A 15823-nucleotide genomic window follows, 5' to 3' on the forward strand; every position below is an offset into this window, starting at 1 on the left:
ACCCCCTGGGGAGCGCATGAGAGGCAACCCCACGATGTTTCTCTTTCTCTAAAAATCAATAAAAACATAAATAAAAACATAATCAAAAAAGAGAGGGGGAGGAGAGAGAAAGAGAGAGAGAGAGAGAGTCTCTTTAGGTAATAGAGTTACACTTTATAGTTTCAAAATTTTTTTTATTTCTTAGTTGTTACAACTAGAGGTACCTCTGATTCTGGGAGTGCTAATCCTCTTAAGTTAGTTGCTGGTTTCAGTAACATTGGAGGGCAGTAAGCAACAACCAAGGTTAATTATATGTTAGGTTAATTATATACATTAATTATAGCTAATGATATATTATACTATACTTCAAAACTTAAAGGGTTGGTCTTAATTCCTAATAGGTCTTACCATATATAATAATTCTAGCAAATCCTTTTGTTTTGATGTAAATAAATAGATCACTTCCTTTTCAAAAAGTCAAAGTTCAATCAACCAGAAAAATAAGTGAACCCCGACTATAAGAAATAGTATATTTAGGCTAAACATGTCTCTAAACTCCACTTAATGTACCTAAATATTATAGTCTCTAGAATATCACTGTAGTTTTACTGAAGTCAGGAAAATGATAGAAAGTTTTATTGTAATCCTAAAACCTGCTGTAGTACTAACCAGAGGAAATTAGATGTTTGTAAGCTAATCAAAGAGTCCTTAAACTCCATTATAGAAATGATACGTTTTTCTCTTTGTATTAAGAGGTTAATGGCATTGCTCTTCAATTAAGCTGGATCCTCTGGCAGGTGCTCAGGAGACAGTCAGTGGTTTGGAGATAAATTGCTTTGAGGGTACTGGAACCACTGAGGTATTTGCTGTGTAACCTACTGAGAAAGGAAAAAGAGGACACTCTGGAGTTAAAATAAGACAAAATGAATGTTTGGAGAAAATAGTGGCTGAAGACTGGCAGAATTCTCAACATCTCAGGCTACCACAAACTGTTCAGTTTTCATTTTGTACTTTGGAGGTGCTCTACAAAAGTATGACGACAATAATAAGAATACAAATGTATTGTAAGCTCCTAGCCAGTCCTTATACATGAAATTCTATGTTGGGGTAGAAATTGCTCTGCTGTTCATCCCTTAAAGATTTGCTCCTGTTTCTTTTTTGTCCGGATATAAGGGGAGGTGTTGTTAGTGATGAGTTCTGATCTTATGTAGTTCTTCACACTCTCAAAGCACTAGAATCATTTTGAGCTCTCACAACTTTTGAGGAGACCTTGCAGTGTTTTGTATACCGTCCAGGGCAGTGCCTGGAATTCTGCGAGAGACCGACAAGTCATAAGCAATGCTGAGCAACACATCTGATGTACCAGTGGACCTGGAAGATCGCTGCCATCCTTTAGCAAAGAGCTAACTTGCAAGCAGGGATGGATGCGGGCCAACCTTTCCTTCCCGCGGCAGCTCTAGTTCCTTACCTCTGCTGAAAGCACGCCCACCAGCTGGCAGACACACAGCTCCATAATGTTTGCACACAATTTATTTGGGCCGGTTTAACTTTTTTTTCTCTTCATTTGAAGCTAGGGTTGCCTGAAGGAGAATTCAGAAAGAAACTCTGCAGACGGAGGAAAGGAAGGGTTCGGTTTGGTTTCTATTAGAGGAATCGGGGGCGGGCAGGTGAAACTGAGTACCCTTTGCTTAAGGTTACAAAAAAAAAAAAATCATCCAGGGTGGAGGGCCAGGTGGTGCTTTGGCGGGAGGGCCCTGTAAGACGAAAGCAGCTTCGGGGGAAGAAAAGAGAGAGAGCGGACAGACAGACGAGGGAGAGACAGAGACAGACAGACGAGACAGAGCGCGCGAGCGCAGGGTTGGTGAATGAGGAAGTGCCGCCGAGCCTCCAGCTCTCGAGCGTCCCCCTCCACCTGGCTGCGGAACGTTATCTCGGGAGGAAGCCCCGGAATTCCGAGCCAGCCGGCCGCGGGGGCTTACCGGAGCGCGTGGGGCCGAGGCGGAGGGTGCCTGTCCCTTTAAGGGGCCGGTCTCCGGGCACCGCCAGCCCAGACGCCGGGACGTGCCGGGGCCGCCCCGCCCCGTGCCGGGCGGTGCGACGGCACCTGAGCAACTGCTGCGGCGGCAGCGCCTCGGATCGGGCGGCTCGGGCGGCTCGGGCTGTAGTGCCGGCGCCACCGCGTCTCCCCGGTCTCCTTCTCCCGCCGCGCAGGGTAAGGGCGAGCAGGCCGTGTCGGGTTTGGGCGCCGGCCGCGGGGCCCGCGGGGCGAGGGCGGCGCCGGCCACGGAGTCCCAGGGCGGGCGGAAGGGCCGCACCGGTTGGGGGGCGCGGCCGCGGGGCCCGCACACCGCCCGCCGCAGCCGCCCGCCGGTTAGGCCTCGGGCGCCGAGTCCCCGCCGCCGGGTTCTTGCTCCGGCAGGGACTTCGCGGCGGGCGGGCTCCCAGGGTCGCTCGGCCTCAGCGGGCCGCTCAGGGCCCGACCCCAGATCGCCGCGGCGCCTCCGAGCTCGGCGGAGGACTCCCCCGGGGACGCCTCTGGAGAGCGAGGTCGGCGGGAGAGGGCCCTGGGGTGACCCAGGCGCCTATTTTTAGCCGGGCCTCAGGGCCCCCGGGAGGGAAGGCGGATTACCGCCTCCTCGGCGGGCGGACGGAGGGAGCGCGTCTCCGGCGGCGTCCCTGGGCCGGAGCTGGGCCACGCTTACGCCATGCTGGAATTCGGCCTCGCCGCTCCCCCGGGTACTGGCGATCCGGCCCTCGCCCCGGCCCGGGGCCCCCTCCCACCGCCTGTGCGCGTCCCGGGTCTCGGTGGGGGGCGGTTGTGGATGGGAGGGCCGCGGGAGGGGAGAGTTTGGAAAAATCTGTGGACCGCCCTGGAGGCCGGGGAAGTTATCCCTTCCTCTCCCTGAGGGGTGTGTCTTCCTTACGGGTCCCCCCTCCCCCTTCGGTTTTCAACAATGAGATTTTTGGCGTTGGGGACCTGGGCAGAAAACCTAGCTGGCCGCCTAGAAAAGTCTTTTGGTAATCAGATACCGGCGTGGGCTGTGCAGCCAGCCCCGCACGTCGGTCGGGAAGGAGCATGTGTGCACCAGAGACCGGCAGCCCCGGGCGCGGGCAGCGGCATCCCAACCTCGTCCAGCTGCACCTTGATTAGGTTAAAGGCTGGGCTTTTGAATCTTGAACCATTGCTTCTGGGAGGAAGGGGTCTAAGTTGGTAGATGGGTCTGTACCACAAAAGGATTCCTTAGCAGGTATCAGAATAAGCACTGCTTTAAAAGCTACAGTTGAAGTTAACTGTTCAAAGTTGTGTTTGTTATTTTTATTTTTTTAAAGATGCTTTGAAAATTTTAGACGCCCATAACCTCCTAAAGATAAACACTTTATGGTGAACGAAACACACTGAATTGTGTAGGAATTGACTTGAGTTTAGAGTTCTTTTCTAATTACATTGCACTTGTTCTCCCTACCTCACCTAGTGGGCACTTGGCAACACTCTCCAGTTTGGCTAAAGCAGTTGCTGATGAGACTGGAATGATCCTCCCAAGAATAACAGTGGAACACTCTTGATCTATGTTTTGAGTCTACATGCCTTGCTATATAGATTTTCATATTGTGTTCTCTGACAGAAATGGCTCTCCCCACCCCCTTTAGTTCAAGGATTTAGCAAGAAATAGCAGGGCCTATTGTTTGCAGGTTCTAAGAAAAAAATAATTACTTCCCTTTCCCAACATTAACTTTAGAATTGTTTCTTTAATTTTGCAGCATCGACAGTTAACTCTCAGGTGAGCTTAGAGAATGAGGTGATCTATTTACTTTGCCTTTTTGAGACTTATTCTGAAATTTAAAATATAACAAAGCCTAATGAAAAATTTTCTTAAATGTATCAAGTACTTTGAAATTATAAAGGATTTTGAGTAGTATTTAACCTTGATGACTCAGGGTCAACATTATGAAGAGCCATTAATACATGATTTTGGTTCCAATTTAATTTTTTCTATATCCCCCTTTAACATCAGTAATCTCTTCTGCTTGGTGTGTTTTCTTGGGGTTTTCATCCTAAACCTCCTAGTTTATAGGCTTTAATCTGCTTTTAGTAGGGAGAACATTTTAATAATTAGATGGTAAATAACAGTCTATGGCTTTTCAAAAAGACTTAAGTGAAAGATTTTTTTAACACTTGGCTTCTAATGTTTCAGGATTGTTACTATCATAAAGTTCTTAACTTGAATTTTACTTGAAATATATCGAAGATGTATTTATAATTGCATGTGTATTATTTTTTTTATAGCAAAACAAGTTTTAATCTAAAAGATTTCACAGTACTTTGTAAAAAATTTAAATTTTAATAAAAATTAAACAATGGAAGGCTTGGGTTTCCTAGGAATCTGACCTAATATGTTATAAGGTAATGTAGCCAGACCATGCTTTATAAGAACATTGTAATTATTTGAAGATAACAATTTATAAACTGCTTGTTCTGTGTACTGTTTGTTTTTAGTTTTTCTGAAGGTAAATCCAGCCTGTATATAGAGGCTATAAGCAAGTAACTGTTTCTTTAGAAATGACATGGGTGATCACTCTTATGCATAGAGTTGAATTTCATTGCATTCTTTTAGTTTTGTGAACATGACTTTGGGTGTTCTGATCTTAAAAATGTAGTTTATGTGAAAATCACAGTGAGCATGTTGGTTTAGATAAGAATATAAGCCTTTTTTTTTCTATAAACAGAAAATTAAACAGAAAAGGAGGAACCTTGAGTGCCATGAACTAAAGAGTTTAGTTAACTTAGCCTTATATATCTGAGTTCTAGAAAAAGAGAAGTAATGACAATTTATAACTGTTTGCATGGCAGACTTTTAAATTGGTGTTTAAATTTTTTTTGGTCTTTGAGAGTGATGGTAGTGTGAATCATTTAGACTATTTTTTTTAATTGGTTTTATATTAAAAGATAAGCTAGGCAAAATACACTTTTAGTACTAAGAATACTTTTAGTAGAGACTCCAATAGGAAATATAGTATTCCTAGGAGATGTGTAAGAAATGTTCAACTCTTTAAAAAGTTGTGATTTAGTATTTTACATAACACCTTAATTACTATGGGCTGATTAAGAATTTTTTTCCTTAACCTAAATATGGTTTCAGCAAAGTGATTTGTACACTAAGTTCAACTAACTGTTTATACTCCACTCCTTTCAGGGCATTGCTTTTTGGGTTTCTCTTCTTACTAATTGCTTTGCTCATACTGTCTTTATGATTCATCCTCTGTTCTTGAGGTTGAAATGTTTAGTACTTGGTTTACTTTTTTTTTTTAATGCTTCCCTGGTGATCTCATTTAATGTCCTGGCTTTAAATACCTATATGCTGATAGCTATCATATTTATATCTCCAGTTCAAACTTCCCTCCTACACTCTAGACAATCTGTTAGACATTTCCACTTGGATGTTAAATACAGTAAATCCTTGATCTTGTGGACCTAAATATAATGGACTTTGGATTTAATGGACAAAATTTTGCATCTATAGATCATATGTGAAAATTAATACCCTGTTCATTTTTCTCTGTACCGCAGGCCGACGCTCCAACCGCTGAGCCAAACCGGCCAGGGCAATACCCTGTTCATTTTTAAATGCTTTTAACCAACATTTGCTCAAAATTAAGTGAACAGGTTTTGTTGTTGTTGTTTTTTGGTTATTATTTCACTGTTATTTTAAACAAATTTTAGTGAGTAGGCCATATGTTAGAAAAAACACTGTAGTAATTTCACCAAATAAATAAATATTACATATCTACAATTATAGTCTACATATTTAAATCCAGGAGTCACTCCAGTGTTCGGCAAATGATTAACACGTGATCTCACTGCATCGCTGGTGATAATTGCTTCTTTTGTCTCTTGCCATGACTTTTCTGTAGCAGTTTTAACTTGTGTCACCCACGTTCCCTCATTCACTAAGTTGTGCCCCAGCTGTGGGTGTTTGTTTACTCGAGGTGATGGTGAGTACATCCTTTGCTAGACCTATTCAGTATACATTTAAAATTCCTCTAATACTTCCCTAGTGATCTCATCCAAAAGTAGAAAACTTTTCTGTGGAATTAAACTTTCATACGTACTTAATTTTAATTACACAGATGTGTCTACATAAGTAAAAACAGTTAACAAATTGGTCAATTTTTTAACATACACATTTGGAAATCCTAATTATATAACGGACTTTTGGTTTCAGCAGACACCCCCTTGCCCAAATTAGTCTGTTATATGTTACTATAGTTAAACTAAACTTCCATTTTCCTTTTTAAACCTGCCTCAGATACAGTCTAATTTATCTCATCTGATGGCTGCTCCAACCAACATTCAGGCAAAAAACCTGTTGGAGTCATCCCTGACTTACCTCTTTCACACCCGGCATTCTTGGCTCTGTCTCATCTTGAAAATATATTCAGAATTAAATCACTTCTACCTCCTCCACTGCTCACTAGGCTGGTCCAAGTCATTCTTATCTCTTGCTTAGATTTCTGCAGTTAGTCTCCTAACTGGTCTCCCTGCTTCTATCCTAGCTCCCTATAGTCTTTTTTAACATAATAACCAGATCATACCACTTATCTCTCAAAACCTGCAGTGACTTTCCATATGCAGAGTAAAAGCCGCACTCCTTATGGCCCACAAGGCCTTTCAGAAGTTGGGTACTTCTTTCCTGTCATCCCTTACCTCTCTTAATTTAGCAGCTACTCTGTCTCTGCTTAATTCCCTCCAGATCCAGGGACTGTCTAAGGTTCTTTATACTGGTTGCTGCCCCTCCTTGGACCACTTTTTCCTTAAGATATTTGCATGGCTGACTCTCATGCCTCCTATAAATCTGTGCTTTTCAAATGTTTTTCAAAAGGTCTATCTTACTTTAATGTTTTATTTAGAGCTACATTCCCCTACTTATAATCTGTATCTTGCTCTATTTTCTCCATAGCACTTGTCACCTTCCAACAAACTATATAAATTGTGTTTGGTTGAGTTTATTATTTCTTCTCTCTGCCCCCAACCACACATATAATGTAACCTCTGTGAGGGCAGGACTTTTTTGTTTATTTTATTGTTTATTTTGTTTTGTTTATGGAGGATTTAGGGCAGTGCTTGGCACATAGCCTGTGCTCAATAAAGATTTATTAATAACAAATGAATGAAATCCTTATGGATACCTAATTTTTGGACACATGTAGTTTTCAGTTTGCTCCTTTCCTAGTGACAGTCAGAACAGGAGAAAAGTGGCACTGGAGCTGTTGGGGACCCCTTGGTGGATGGAGTGATGTTAGAGTGTGGTGGAACCTTCTTACCAGCCCCATGTGATTAGGACCATTGGTTAGGTAATTAAAAAGGTTGGTTAAAGCAAGAACTGAAAGTATCTGTATGCCTTAAGTGTTTTGTTTTAACTTAAAACATTTACTTTTATTTCCCTGTCTTGTTCTTTGGATCATTCGCTTGTCTTTGAGAAGGGGAGAGGGGTCTCCTGATCTTTTTTCTTTTTTTTTTTTTTTTTTTATCCTCACCTGAGGATATTTTTCCATTTTTTGTACAGATAGAGTGGGAGGGAGAGCAAGGAAGGGAGAGACAGACAGAAACATCGACGTGAAGGGACACATCGAGTGGCTGCCACCCGCACAACCAACCAGGGCCGGGGACAAACTGCAACCGAAGTACGTGCCCTTAGCGGGAACCGAACCCGGGTCTCTCCGGACCGCAGGCCGACGCTCTAACCGCTGAGCCAAACTGGCCAGGGCTCCTGATCTTTTTTCTATAAATCAGATGCTAAAAGCATTGTTGATGATTTCTTCTGTTGGTTTCTTTAAAGGGGAATGAAAATGTAGGCACTAGAAACTTTGTAAGCTCAAAGTCATTCTAGATTTTTCCACTCATTTATTAAGACATTCCAAAGGATTTAACTTAGTTTTCATAGCAATGACAGCTTTTGTCTTTATATTTTCATATTTAATGGATTTATAGAAATAAATGAGTACACAGGAGAGTAGACTGCTAACCAGAATCATTAGATTTCTGTAGATACCAGTCCATGTATTTTTACCCAGGAGAGAAATGTCATTTAATTCAGTGAGAGGTCCTTTAAAATGGCTTTCATGTTGAATAGACTTTATAGGGGCCATAAGATCCTAGCTGCCTTTTGTTACTAGAGGAGAATGTCATTTATCTATGTTTCTTTAGTTTTACTCTGAGTAACATCTGCAATTAATTCGTTATCAGACCTTAAATGATTTTCATATACATTGTCTATCAAGAGACCTGATGTTCTGCTACCTGCTCACTGGAAAATGTGGGACAGTTATTATTTATTCTTGCACATGAATCATTTAAGTTGTCAAGGGAACAGTCTGATTTGGTATAATAAGCTGGAAGTCATTAATTAGGAGACCTAAGGTCTTAGACCTTATTAACTCTAAGATTTTTTTTGTACGTGCCCCTAGCGGGATTCGAACCCGGGACTCTCTCGTCCGCAGGCCTAGGCTCCAACCGCTGAGCCAAACTGGCCAGGGCAACTCTAAGATTTTTATGCAAGTTTCTTATTGCTCAGTTCTATAATTATAGAATGTGTGATTTAGTGAAAAGAGCGTAGGTGCTAAGGAGTCTGAAGAGCTTGAGTTTGAATTTGGCTTTGCTAGTTATTACCACTTAACTGTATGTGTGAACTTATCTATCTTACTTAACAGGCCTGAGGCTCATTTGCCTTGCTTATATTATCTTAGTAGTTACTACATAAGTGATGGCTGAAGGAGTGCTTATTTGCTGTAAGGCTCTGTAAATACTTTAGGTACAATATCATATTTAATTCTCTCAACCTTATGACATAGGTACTATTTGATGGAAGTTAGGGAGAGGCAGGTTAAATAACTTATTCAAGGTCATAGAGTAAATAAGAGGAAGAACCTGAATTTGAAGTGAGATATTGTCTCTAAAGCTCATTCTCACCAGCTGAGCAATTTTGTAAGAATGCTTTCTGAAAAATAATAAAGCACTGTCCATGTGCAATTATCTGATGTTAGGGGCCAGAAAGCTACATTAAGGTAATAAACATTTTCCCCTCAGAGTTAGAGGATTCACTCTTAAAGTTAGTGACTTAAATGTGAAGACTTGAAGTTTTCCAAATGGAGAAAATAGTTAAAGCTACTTAAAACCAAATGCTATAAATTGTTTTGTATAGAATGCAATAGGAGACAATGATCCTTTTAGTTTCCAAAAATTTTTTTTAGTCTCAGTTTTCATGTATATGCATTATGAGTTACTGCCTTGTGATCTTGTAGGCATTTCTCAGTGGTTACCTCAGGAAGGCCAACCCGGATCATTCTGCCTAAAATGCATATCCTTTCCATTCTTTGTCCTAGCTTTATTTTTCTTCATTGCACTATGAATCACTACCTGACATTATTATATATGCCCATTTATTTATATGCTTGATATCTGTCTTATCTATAAGAATATAAGCACTATAAGGCAGGAATTTTGTTCACCACTGTGAACTCTATTTCTGGCATTTAGGGAGTGCTGAATTTGATGAATGAATTAATTGCCCGATATTTGAAAATAGGACCATTGAGACTTCTGCTTTACTTGTCATTTGTGCCATTGTCCTCCATTAGGATGTCTAGATTTATGTGGAATGACATGTAAAGTGTGATTTCAAGAATAAGCGGTTCAGCGCTGGCTGGTGTGTTCAGTGATTAGAGCTTTGGCCTTCTCATGGAGTTAAGGGTTCGGTTCCCATTCAAGGGCACATACTTGGGTTGCAGTGTGCGGGAGGCAAGCAATTGGTGTGTGTCTCACATAGATGTTTCTCTCTCTCTCCTTCCCTCCTTCCCTCTATCCCTTCCTTCCATCTTCTCTAAAAATCAATGGAAAAAAATATCCTTGGGTGAGGATTAACAAAAAAAGAATAAGCGTTCCAGGTTTACTTTTGAAAGTGGAATGGAAAACAAAATTTAATACACGAATTTCAGCAAAAATACTTCTGTGCTTAGTATCAGTTAATCTTGTTGATCAGTAATGTAAGTGTTTTGAGTGAAAAACATATATAAATAATTTAGTGATTGCATGTGTTTAGATCTAGTTATCTTTGAAATACATTTGAACAAGCCAAGGTTTACATTGCAAGTTCCCCAGTGTTCTGAATGCTGTGTTGCTGAACATTTAAGATGTTTCCTTTAATCATTAATATATACCCACAGGTTGAATTTATTTATGTGCTTATGACCTGTACTTGCTTAGTTTATTGGGAAGTCATGTTCATTTGAAATGTACATAATTATTTTACATAGTTTTCATAACCTGGATGTCAGAAGTTGGCTGAATGTCGTAATTTCTGTGAGGTGGTTTCTCAAGCTTGTCATATCATTTTGAGAATTTCTGGGTACATTTTTAGGTACTGTGTTGTATTAATTGTTGTGGTTGGTACACTGTTGCTGATAAATAGAAATAATTTCTTAAATGGCTTCCACTTTGACTTAGATGTTAATTGTAATTTAAGTTTAAATTGGGTCCTTTGTAAAAATGACTTAATTCTTTTGCTTCCTAGTTATTTTTTTTGGGAGGGGGAGGGATTCCAAAACACTGCATTTAGTTTAACTTGAAGAAGGAAGTATTTCTGAGCTTGAAATGTAAGTATAACCCATGCAATTACCTTGTCTGATGAGAGAAGGGAAGAAAAGAAGTACTTTATAAATATAAATTAGTTGTAAAATGAGAAAGGCTGAATTTTTGCCCACTCCTGTAGCATTTATTTACCTGGTATAATTAGGTAATTATATTCCACGTACATTTAATGTTATGTTATCTTCATTTAAGCAAAAAGTCCCAGCAGCATTTAAAATAACATAGTGCTTTTAGTGTAAAGAGAAGTTTTAGTTATTACTCTTTTTTATTTATTTATTTATTTTTTATATCCTCACCCGAGGATATTTTTCCATTTTTTGTACAGATAGAGTGAGAGGGAGAGAGAGAGAGAGAAACATCGATGTGAAGGGACACATCGAGTGGCTGCCACCCGCACGACCAACCAGGACCGGGGACAAACTGCAACCGAAGTACGTGCCCTTAGCGGGAACCGAACCTGGGTCTCTCCGGACCGCAGGCCAACTCTCTAACCGCTGAGCCAAACTGGCCAGGGCTATTACTCTTTTTTTAAAAAAAAATATTTTTCTGTATTGATTTTAGAGAGAGAGGAAGGGAGAGGGAGATAGAAACATCATGAGAGAGAACATCGATTGGCTGCCTCCTGCATGCCCCCTACTGGGGATTTGGCCCATAACCTGGGCATGTGCCCTGACCAGGAATTGAACTGGTGACCTCTTGGTGCTTGGGTTGACACTCAACCACTGAACCACACTGGCTGGGCTAGTTATTACTCTTTGATACTATGTCTATCTGGTTTCTTTTTTATTTTTTTTTTATACTCATCCGAGGACATTTTTGCATTTATCTTCAGATAGAGCCGGAGGGAAAGAGGAAGAGAGAGAGAAACATTGACGTGAGAGAGACACATCAACTGGCTGCCACCCACACGATCCCAACCGGTGCCAGGGACAACTGCAACCGAGATATGTGCCCTTAGCGGGAACCGAACCGGGGACTTTCTGGTCCGCGGGTCGACGCTCTAACCGTTGAGTCACACCGACTAGGGTAGGTTTCTTAAGGTAGCTTTTTGCTAAGTCAAGAAAATCCTGGTATTTTCTGTAAAATTTGAGTACGTTCTTTTAAAAAAAAATTTTTTTTTCCTTTATTGATTTTAGAGAGAGAGGAAGGAAGAGGGAAAGAGATAGAAATATTGATGAGAGAGAACATTGATTGGCTGCCTCCTGCCTGCCCCCCACTGGTAATCGGGCCCACAACGTGGGCATGTGCCTTGACTGGGAATTAACTCGTGGTGCTTGGATCGATGCTCAAGCACTGAGCCACACCAGCTGGATTTGAATACTTTCTTTTTAAAAAACATTTGCTTTTATTTTGGGTGGGAGGGATTTGTTCCAAAGTACAACTTTCTAGAGGTATTTGGCACTGTTCATAATTGTAATTATGTAAATCTAAGAAGCAGGGAAATATATGCCTGTTTGCTTGTCTGTTTTTTTTTTTTTTTAAATCCTCACCTGAGGACATTTTCCATTTATCTTCAGATAGGGTGGGAGAGAGAGAGATAGGGATAGGGATAGGGAGAGGGATAGGGACAGGGAGAGGGGGAGAGAGAGAGAGAGAGAGAGAGAGAGAGAGAGAGAGAAATGTGAATATGAGAGAGACACATTGACAGGCTGGCCTCTGCACGACCCTGACCAGGGCCAGGGACTGAACCTCAACTGAGGTATGTGCCCTTGTCTGGAATTGAACCTGCAACTCTGTGGTCTGTGTGCCAGTGCTCCAACTACTGAGCCAAACTAGGGCTGCTTGTCTGTTTTTTAACATTTACCTCTTCCTACTTAGTTGTTATCTCTTTGTTGAACATTAAAATTAATATTGAATGATTCAAGTGTACAAGAGAATATAGAATGTACAGTTTAAAGATCAAATATAAAATGAATACCTGTATTCCAAATACCTGTGTACCTTTCATTCAGCATTTATTTAATATTTTTCTTTAAAATTAAGTGCACATGAAATAGTTATTTATCAAATATGTGTAAGGTAAAAAATAAAGGCACAATGGACAGCACTATACCTAATAGCCAGTTCAAAAACATTATCCTTTTTTTTTTTTTATTCTTACCTGATGATATTTTTCCATTGATTTTTAGATAGAGTGGAAGGGAGGCACAACCCTGATCAGGGCCAGGAATCGAACCTGCAAGCCAGGTACATTCCCTTGATCAGAATCAAACCCACAGCCCTTCGGTCCGAGGTCCAGTGCTCTCTCTGAGCTCTTTATTTATTTTTAAATATGTTTTCATTGATACTTTAAAGAGAGAGGAAGGGAGAGAGAGAAACATCGATATGAGAGAGAAACAGCGATTGGCTGCCTGCTGCAAAGCTCCCATGGGGAATCGAGCCTGCAATCCAGGCATGTGCCCTGTCCGGAAATCGAACTGGGACCTCTCAGTCCATGGGATGATGCCCAATCCACTGAGCCCCACCAGCCGGACTAGGTATGTTTTCTGTTATCTTTTGTTCTCTTTTCATTGACCTGTGTTGGAAGTCCTGTACTAAAACCAATGACATGTATTGGAAATCTTGTACTAAAGTCATAATCCTGAATCTGATCTAGTCTTTAAATTTACCAAGTCATAGGAAATATAAAAGACAAAAATTGTTAAACACTATGGGGATGCCATCAACAAAATTCATACTTGGAATCTTTACAGGACCCACTTTTCTGATTTTTTCAATCCAGAATTCCAAAAATTGTAAAAAACTGAATAATAAGAAATACAGGACCCTGGCCGGTTTGCTCAGTGGTTAGAGCATCGGCCTGTGGACCAGAGTCCTGGGTTCAGTTCCCACTAAGGCAACATACCTCGATTACAGTTTGTCCCCGGCCCCGGTTGGGGTTGTGTGGGTGGCAGCCACTTGAAGTGTCTTTCTCACATCGATGTTTCTCTCTGTCTCTTCCCCATCTCTCCCTCCTGCTCTATCTGAAAAAAAATAAAGAAATAGAAGGATGATGTATGAAAAGAGACATGAAATAAATATTTACAAAGAGGTTGGGGAAATGTGAATGCTGGCATAATATTTGATATTAAGGAATTATTGTTAACTTTATTTTTTATTATCATTTTGTTGTTGTTAATTCTCACCTGGGAATATTTTTCCATTTATTTTTAAATAGAGTGGAAGAGAGGGAGGGGGGATGGAGAGAGAGAAACATTGATGTGAGAGAGACACATGAGTTGGTTGTTTCCAGCAGGACCCCAACTGGGTTGGGGATCAAACTTGCCACCCAGGTATGTGCCCTTGACTGGGAATCGAACCTGCAACTTTTTTCTCTGAGGGCTGACATTCTAACTGCTGAGCCAAACTGGCTAAGGCATTGTTAACTTTAAATTTGCTGTTAGACCAGATGTTTTGTTCTCTTTCTTCTTCAGGCTCAGCTTCTATAATGCTAGAGTTCTAGGTAATAGGTTTGCAGCCTAATTATTTTTGGTACATCTTCTCTCTCTTCCTTTCCCCTTCTCGTTCCCACTTTCTCCACCTTCTTCTATCCCACCCTCCCAAGCTGTGCATATTTTATTCTCATTCCCACCCGCTTGGACCCCTTGGAATCTCTGGACAGTGGGCTGACGCTCTAACCACTGAGCCAAACTGGCCAGTGCTGGAATTTCATTCTTTATAGAATATTTATTTTGTGTGTTTAGGAGAACAGTCACTAATACCAAAAAAGGCCATTGTTAGAAAGGTAGTTCTTTTCAAGAGCCATTTTAATGAAAACCAATTAACTGAACACGTGAGTTAAATATGTAGATTGAAATAACATGATATCCCTTTGTATTGGAATTCCTGCTGTTCCAGGTGGGGAACAGAAAGAGTTTTGTAGCAAAGGATACAGTAAAAATCTTACTTTATGTGAAACATTTAGTTGGTTGTTCTCCTTTTTTGAGATATCCTTGTGTTCAACACATTATAAACTGACAAGCTTGTCTTATCATTATCCAGGTAATTGAATAAAATGTTAGTAAGATCAGACAAAGAGCAGAGTCTTTTGATTATCCATTAGTTGGCAACTTTGGGATGTGATCATTTAACCTTGAATATTCCCCCATTTTTACTACTATTCAGCCATGTTTAGCATTCTGTCTTGTCTCCAAGAATAGCTTTATCAAGTGTTCTGCCCAAATCAGACATTCTAGAATGTGTATTGGGTTTTCTTGACCACCTAGTAAGCTTTTATTAAAAAACAGAGAGTGGCATTGGAATTCCTGGTGTATAGTAAATGACTTTTGATGCTTTTAAATTTTTTAGTTAGTGACATTGTCTGGATTTACCCACAATGAATTCATCAATTTTAGTTTGATTATTTTGTGCTATTTTTAGTACATGACAGATTTAAAAAACAAAAAAAACTCTTCAGGCATCTTCTTTTTTTTATTAATTTGTTTTTGTTACAGATGTTTCTCATTTTTCCCCCATTGACACCTTCTTCCCCTCCTCCCCCATCCCCATTTGACCCAGTGATCCCACTTCCAGGAATATATTCTAAGAAACCTGAAACACCAACCAGAAAGAATATATGTACCCCTACGTTCATAGCAACACTGTTTACAATAGCTAAGATCTGGAAACAACCCAAGTGTCCATCAGTAGAAGAGTGGATTAAAAAGCTGTGGTACATATACACAGTGGAGTACTATGCAGATGTAAGAAAGAAAGATCTCTTATCTTTTCAGGCATCTTCTAATAGTGGGGAAAGTAGAGGCCTTTCATGGATCTTGAAATGTAGGATCATGGCAGCTGTGTACTGCCTGTTGAAGGCATTATCTATCTGTACATGGCTCTTGAAGTTGTTGTGTAAACAGGGTTTCTAAGCACAGTCTCCAGAGCAGGATGGCCATAGGATAGGGACTTCCAGTTGTAGCTACATTTTATTTTATTTTTTTCCAGCTTTATTGAGATATAATTGACACGTAACATTGTGTAAGTTTAAGGTGTACAATAATGCAATGTGATGATTTTCTATATGTATATATTGCAAAATGATTACCACAGTAAGGTCAGTTAACACATTTATCACCTCACATTATTACTGTTTTGTTTTTGTGGTGAGAATTTTAAGATTATTAACAAATTTTCAAGTGTATAATACAGTATTATTAACTGTAGTCACTATGCTATACATTAGATCCTCAGAACTTATTCATCTTATAATTGGAAGTGTGT

At 40.4% G+C, this 15823-nt stretch overlaps 1 protein-coding gene across 11 annotated transcripts in view; it reads left to right on the plus strand.

Annotated features, from left to right (window-relative positions):
* The first annotated feature begins 2101 nt into the window (after window positions 1-2101).
* The window catches only part of KTN1 (kinectin 1), a 112859-nt gene continuing 99137 nt past the window's right edge, over window positions 2102-15823 (plus strand). For 10 of the 11 annotated variants that reach the window (XM_036260680.1, XM_036260715.1, XM_036260654.1 and 7 more), the window contains exon 1: window positions 2103-2191. The gene's annotated coding sequence lies outside the window, so the exon portion shown is untranslated. Of the gene's footprint in view, window positions 2192-15823 lie in introns of all 11 variants that reach the window. The other variant, XM_036260633.1, reaches the window with a different exon arrangement.

Source organism: Molossus molossus, unplaced genomic scaffold (assembly GCF_014108415.1).
Source record: "Molossus molossus isolate mMolMol1 unplaced genomic scaffold, mMolMol1.p scaffold_m16_p_1, whole genome shotgun sequence".
Taxonomy (NCBI): Eukaryota; Metazoa; Chordata; class Mammalia; order Chiroptera; family Molossidae; genus Molossus; species Molossus molossus.